This window comes from Bactrocera neohumeralis, chromosome 6 (genome assembly GCF_024586455.1).
Source record: "Bactrocera neohumeralis isolate Rockhampton chromosome 6, APGP_CSIRO_Bneo_wtdbg2-racon-allhic-juicebox.fasta_v2, whole genome shotgun sequence".
NCBI lineage: Eukaryota > Metazoa > Arthropoda > Insecta > Diptera > Tephritidae > Bactrocera > Bactrocera neohumeralis.
In genome coordinates this window covers 36,129,706-36,137,443 of record NC_065923.1, presented here as the reverse complement: position 1 = coordinate 36,137,443, position 7,738 = coordinate 36,129,706, and positions in this window count along the sequence as shown.

Below are 7,738 nucleotides of genomic sequence, written 5' to 3'. Positions count from 1 at the left end.
TTGCTTTCATAACTCAGTCGGAAAAAATCAATTTAAAAGAAGTTTACATTTGAAAACTTTGAATTCACATATAAGTTCAATAATCTAAACTATCTCTCAACAAATTTTCTTAATTACTAAAGTGAAATGGAAATACTTGTATCTTGTCCCTCGGCGCTATGAGAAACTCTAAATTATAAACGGGATGAATAGGACCAGTGCCAAGGCCACAAAGTGTCATTAATTGAAAAGTTTTAAAGCAAGATAAGTAAGTTACTTGGATTATCGTTCTTCCTGATAGTTAACTGTTAGTAACAGTTATGAAACAAACCTCAATATATATTAATGTACATTAGAGTGAACTTTGTTAGTCATTCACTCAAAGTTTGTATATTTTGGTAACGCATATTTTTGTATTTAATATGCTGACGATAAAAAATCTATTACGAAACCTTCTCATTTGCTTTACTATTCAAGTATGGATCTTATATGGGATTTGATCGTCTGTTTTTTAGTTAGTAGAATTAAATTTAACACGTACACGGTTTGTCCAGATCGTAATACGACGACTAAAAAAAAAAATTATTGAACCAATCGTTACAATTCTTCACAAAATTTCAAAATAGAATCCTTCTGCGTCGATGCAGTGCTGCCAACGTGATTTCCAAGCATTGAAGGCGTCACGGAAGGCATTTTCCGGAATAGCCTTGAGAGCCGACATGCATGCTGCTTGGATCCCCTCTGTCGTCTCAAAATGCTTGCCTTTCATCGGACTTTTCAGGCAATGACACAAAAAAGTCCGTGAGGGCCATTTCTGGACTGTTGGGTGGCTGCGGAAGCGTTGGAATAATGCCCTTTATTAGGTAGCTGTTCACAGCAAAGGCGGTGTGAGCCGGAGCGTTATCGTGGTGCAACTTCCAATGGAATGCGATGTCTTGCCGGACCCGATTGATTCTTCGTTTGAGTCTCTTGAGGACTTCCACGTAAAACTTGGCATTGACGGTTTGTCCAGAAGGAACAAATTCATGGTGGACGACGCCTTTGATGTCAAAAAAGACGATGGGCACCGTCTTCACTTTGAATTTGCTCATTCATGACCGACCTCTTCCCGGCCGCCAAAAAAACATGGTGCCACCGAAACACACCCGTTCTTGCTAAACCAACATCTGGGTAAGCCTGCTTGATCATATCTCTGTCGCAGATTTACCGAGTTTCACACAGAATTTAGTAGAGCGCTGCATTTTAGTCTTGAGCCACTCACAAAAACACGTTGCGCGAAAATGTTTGTTCTGACTCTCAAGGTGTTTGGAGACAACCAACCGCTGGTTTGTTAGCTGGGAACCCCCTCTACCGAATCCCTTTAGGAAAACTTTTGCATGACCGCATCATCATTAAAATAAAGAGTCAATTAAAAATTCCCCGGCCTACCACAGTAGAATACTTGCTTTTGCCAAATTTGTGTTTTTTACTCAACATTATTTCCTACAAGGATGATTGATAACTGCTTACAGAGACCCTCTGACTGCTTCAAAATTGACCTCAGTTACAGCGAACCTTAGCCTGATGTACTCATTCAGTTCGTATCCTTAGAGTGCCTGTGAACTCGAACAACTTCACTTTACGGTCATTCAAAATTATTTTCTGGACTTTTTTGATGTTTTCGTCGGTAAAAAACTTTTTTGGGCGTTCACTGGATTCAAACCTTTTAGTGCTTATTTCGATATGTCTAAACTTCACATACCTGTGACTGATGGTTGTTTCCTTGGGACAGTATTCGGAAACTTGTCATGAAGCCAAGTTTTTGTTTCAACTGTATTTGTGCCTTTCAAAAAGCAATATTTTATCAACACTCGAAATACTCTTTACAATTTTTTTTCACAACATTCTTCACTATAAATGATAAAATTCACAAACCTATGATCCGACAGCTGTCAAGTTTATAACTAAATCATATAGATTTAATTCTAAGACAGTCATGTATGTGCCAGGCCGGGGCCTTTTTAATTTACCCTTCATTTTCTCTGTCCCCGTCGACTACTTCTACGAGCTATTACTCCACTAAACACTTAACTGAAAATTCTTCATCTGTGTTTCGATGAGTTCAACCTACTCTTACAATACAGCTGATCAAGTCATGCTTTTAAAATCTATTTAAGCACAGAAAACTTATCTTTTGTGTGTTTTTAATAACTTCACTTCTCAGTTCTCAGTGCAGAGCATAATATTGACGAAATTGAATCATAGTTGGATTGCAAGGAGAAATTTCGTTTTTTAGTCTTCGCTTTTCCTTTGAATTTTTGGATAATATATTTTTCTGAATATCCTTTCGTTTAATTTTTTTCGGTCTCCAGATGATTCCTAGTGAATTTGGTGGATAAATACGATAATAAAACGTAGAGCTAATATTGTAAGTAGATATGTGTGTCACTGGTCGCTACGTGGCTATTTATCCATGAACGATCAGTCAAAGGATAGGTACTTCTGCTGAAATGACATTTCATAATTTTCCATTGTAGTTAAATATTCATTATATGTATATTATTCAGTTAAAAGGAAACCAATTAATGCTCGATAATTATGCATAATTTTAAGTGGAATCTGGTGAGATGTGTGTTTATATTTCTAAGAAATATGTACTTAAATTAAATACCGTTGCCAGAATAGTTAATGCGTATACTCAGGATGAGATTATAACTTTTGACAATTTAATATGCGAAAATGGTAGACAACGATTAACTATTCTCACACTTTAATATATGTATTTGCAAATATACATATGTATTGAGATGTAAAGTACGTATGCATAAATAAGTATGTATATGGTATTAGGGAGTTCCAATTTATTTGGGTTTTTTTTATGCAAAGGCCCCCAAAGTTTCAGTGTTTGCCCTAAAAACCAAGATTCAAAGAGAATAAGTTCTTTATTTTCTGTTTAAATTTGACCTAAATTATATTTATTTTCTCACGGGACTTTTTGATTTTGTATTAAGCAAGTAAATTTATAACTTGAAAAGAGGGACACTCCATTAAAGAAAGATATATTATTCATTCAAAAGTTATACGCAGTTAAACTAACATTTATAGCACATTCTTTGTTACTTATACGACACGGCGTATCAAGTGAATAAAGTACATACCATATATGATGCAAACATTTAACTGCGTACAACATTTAGCGGCTGGTTTTTGTGAAATTAAGGCAAATTTGTTTTTTATTTTTAACTTTATAACTCAATGACAAACCATTTTAAATTAAAATTTACACAATTTACTTCAGGAAAATTTCTGTTCTACAAAAATGGTCTACATAATTTTTCGGTAAGGTTTAAGAAAAAATCTTTTTGGATCTTTTTAGAAGTAAATTCAGTTTTAAACAAAATCCACGAAATATTTTCTTCAAAGAGTTGAAATCGAGATACAGATATTGTTATCTGATAATAAAGAAATATTTATGAAACCATTAGGTTACTGGTACCTGTTCTAATTTATAGCTCACACTTGCAAGGCCTTTTCTAGAGATGCCCATCAAAGAATTTACAGCATGGATCGAAAGAAAACATGCGGTGTTTTTTTGACCCACTCTAATGTATACTCTTCGCAGAGAGTTCAGCAGTCAGTGTACACTTTATAATTTATGCAAATTGCAGTCGATAAAATTAATTTATGTAGAACTCATTATCAGCATAGAGACGCAGTAATGGCCTCCCTCAGTGATGGCACGCAAAATTTGTGGGTCGTGACTGATACCAAATACCCGTAATGAGCGCCTCAATGTACACATTTCTGTTTTCTATTATCTTAAACGTGCCGAAACTCATTGAATAGTTACAGTTAAAAATCTATTTTCCATCACCTTCATCTCGCCCTTTGCAAACACACACTCAAGTAATAATACACACACATATATACATAAATGTTTGAAACTACGTCATCGAAAGTCAGGTCACAATGACTCAATCGCAGTATTTGGAGACGACGTTTTTTGTTGTAATTTACCAGGTTATCCTTTTGCGTCACGTACCAGCTGTCAAGTTTCGGTGAGATTCTGCTGCTTTTGGCGCAGTCGAAGCTGTAGCACACTAACAAAATGTTTGCTTTTCAGTTTTTTGCTTTCACTTTTGGCGCCACTATGCTTACCACAAACCCCTTAAATGTTTGGCACACAATAGAAATATATAGTACATATTTTTAAAGCCACATAAACGAATGTGTGTGCGAAAAGACTCAAGAGATAAGAAAAATTATTGTTATTGCTAAGAATTTAGCTTTATTTTAAGGATAAGGGTTTGTCATTATGTTTTAAAAATTATTTTTGGAATGTGACTGCCGAGACTGACTCGAATAAATTCCAGTCGCGAGGTCAAATTTTCGACCACTTCTTATAGCGTTGACTCATACATCTTGTGCTTATCTGTGTAGACAAGCGACTTCACAATAACCTCATAGAAACGATTTGTCCGAAAGTGAATCGCCCTTATTTTGGAAGCTACGACACAGGCCTTTGGGGCGAGATAATACACCCACCAAAAGTTTTCTTGAATAAATTGCTTATTTGGTCGGTTGTAAGGCATGTAGTGCCATCTTGTTGGAACTAAGAGTTGTTCACATCAACATCCTCAATTCAGGCAAGAAAAATTCATTAATCCTGGCTCTATAGCATTCCTTGTTGGTTGCATGAGTTGGATTTTGTAAGCCCGCAACCAAGATCTTTCAGCAAAATAGTGATTTAAGGATGCACCATAGTAAACATGCGAAACCGATCCATGGTTGCTAGAATTTCCTTCGTAATACTTCCATACCAAGGTGAACTATTGAAAGGATGAGGAAATGAGCTTCATAACTTGTGAAAGTATTTCAGTGGAATATATTTTGTCATCAGGCAAACTATTCTAGCCATATGTTTTCTTACCCAAGTCATCATCTCACCATCAGTGTAAATGATGCATGAATAAAAAAGTTACTTTGCGGAGATTCTATCTTAACTCTACGGAACAGGTCAGGTGGGAACAAGGTGTTTTGGCTTCGTTTCATTTACTTTGTAATTGTTTACTCGAACTACCACGAAGCGTTACAATAGTTAATGAAGCCACAAACTACTTACACACTTATATAAAACGAGACAAGAAACTTTTTTTGAAAGAAAGCGTGTATTTACTGCACTTAAATTGCCTTATTGAGGTGAACTTTTGTTGCTCACAGTTCCAAGTAAGTTTGATTTCCGACGCAAGAAAATTATTGCAGCATTTATTACTTTCAAGGCTGGACGAAGCCATTAACAAAACAAGATGGAAGTAAGTAAGAAAGGGCTAAGACCAGATGCAACCGAACATAGAAAATATTCTTGCAATTGGCCGTTGAAATTATTTAAGTTTTTTACAATGCCTTAAATCACACAAGTAAGAAAGCGCTTACTTTGGGTGCAACCCAAAATTTTTTTGTCTTGCAACTTACAAGAATGAACGCCAAGGAAATAATTTAAGGTGTAAAATGCCACCGGAGGGTTGACATCAAAAATCAATTATACAAGTAGGTACTAGGATCATAATATTCGGTACGCAGGGGCTCAAAAATGTTTTTTTGGATTTGAAAAATATTTAGTCATAATGTGGCATACTTCAAAAACTTTATTCGTCCAAAGATGTATCCCGTTACCTTAACTGCTTCTTGATTTGTGTAAATATTTATTTATTAATCTATCGAGCTTCAAGCAGTACCAATATATTGGGAATGGGCGGAGTTATCATCCACTTTCTCATCGTCGATAACAGTTTTTATGAGAATTGTCCTATGTGAATGAGAATGAGAATGAATGTTAAGCATAAATGACTGGACTAATCTATGAATTACGCCTTACGACAAGGAACATGTGTCCCAAAAACCAAACGGCAAATGTTGGGTAAACGAAAAATGCACAATAAACAAAAATTGCCGCTTTGGTTTCAATGCTCTCTGAGTATTTCTGCACCGTCGCCTTTGTCGCTCTCTTAATAACTAATTTAACACTTACAACTTTGTCATCCTTAGAAATTTGATGATGCGCTACGCAGTAAACGTTAAAATTTATAAACTTTATTTATCTGATTAATAGCACAGTTTGTTTACCGAAGAGTTGTCACTCATTTGCACAAATTCATGAATTTCTGTTTTTTGTATAATGTACTCCTGTCACAGCCACGTCTCTTATCTTACCTTGCACAATGAATCAGTTTACCAACAATTTTTGTTATTGAAAAATGTGTTTGTTATTGAAAAAACTACAGTACTAATTGTACAGTATTATTAAACAAATTTATTTGTCATGTGGCCACTATAACTACTTTGCCGAAAACCTATAACTTACCTTACCGAGAAGAAGTCTTTACAGCGTTTCCAATTTTATAGGCCATAAATACAGAATATACATATGTATGTATCCCGCCGAAGTTTTACCAGACATTTTTGTCAATCTCTGTGGTATAGAATTGAAATTCGGAGGGAAAATTTCTATGATAACAGCTCTTGTGTCAAAAACGGATCAAATCAGGTTAATAAGGGAAGTTGTCCCAATATACCTAATGTAAATATTTTTGATCTTCCGGTTAATTTTATACGGCTGACATGATTCAACATGTAACATATCTTAATAACATTCACAAGTAGTTTTTACCTGATAACAGTGCATGCTCGTGTCAAAAATATATAAATCGATTAAATACTTTCCCTAGCTCTTAAATACGTAACGTAAGGAATCTCAATCATATTATATATTGATCATTCTGTGAGGTATATGAATGAAATCCAGTGACTAGCTATTTCTGACAATCATGTATTATGATATACAAGACCTAGATAAAATCTGCTCAATATATGACCAATATATCTAATATAAGAATTTTAAACTTTATACCATATACTATATTGGTCTACTACATATGTAAGTATAATATATATGTATACACAAACGGAAATGAATGGAACACATTTTCATAAATGTTAATAGGAAAATTAGATCCATATCAAGGGGAATGGATGTAAGGAACAAAGTCAAAGCTTTACATGTCTCTCATTATTCACGTCCTGCTATTAGGTGCGAAGGCATGGACAATGACATCATCTGATGAGTCGGAGTTAGTAGTGTCCGAAAGAAAGGTTTTTTTTCTCTCGATTTTTGGTCATTTTCGCATTGGCAACGGTGAGTACCGCATTCGATGGAACGATGAGATGTACGAGTTTTACGACGACATTGATATAGGTCAGCGAATCGGGAGACAGCGACTGCGCTGGCAAGTTCACGTTGTCCAGCTGGTAGAGAACACTCCAGCTTTGAAGCTCAGCTATAACCGCTTTAGCGGTGTCTACGCCAGTAATGAAAACGATGATGCAAACGTTTTCTTCAGTAATAGGCGGTCAACGACTAATTTTTATAGATGGAAAAATTGTCATTGTTGAAGAAGTTTTTTAATAAGCAGAAAGACAAAAAAACAGTTGCCGCAATGCTTTTGTCAAAAGTCTTCTGCAAAGGTATTGGACCTCTTCATTTCTGTGAAATCATGTTTAGCAGGATGTCTAGAAGGCATAGTTAAGCAGATAAGCATACAAGCCAAAAGCCCTCATTAGCGAAAAAGCAAAATTCTGGTTCCATAGTTTGTAATGTTTAGTATTATGGTATATTTTAAATAAGTAAGAACTAAATTAGTGCAAATGAATACATAATTTACCAAAAAAAATGGTTTAAATCATATTTCCAAGTACCTAATTCATATATGTATAATTAGTACAA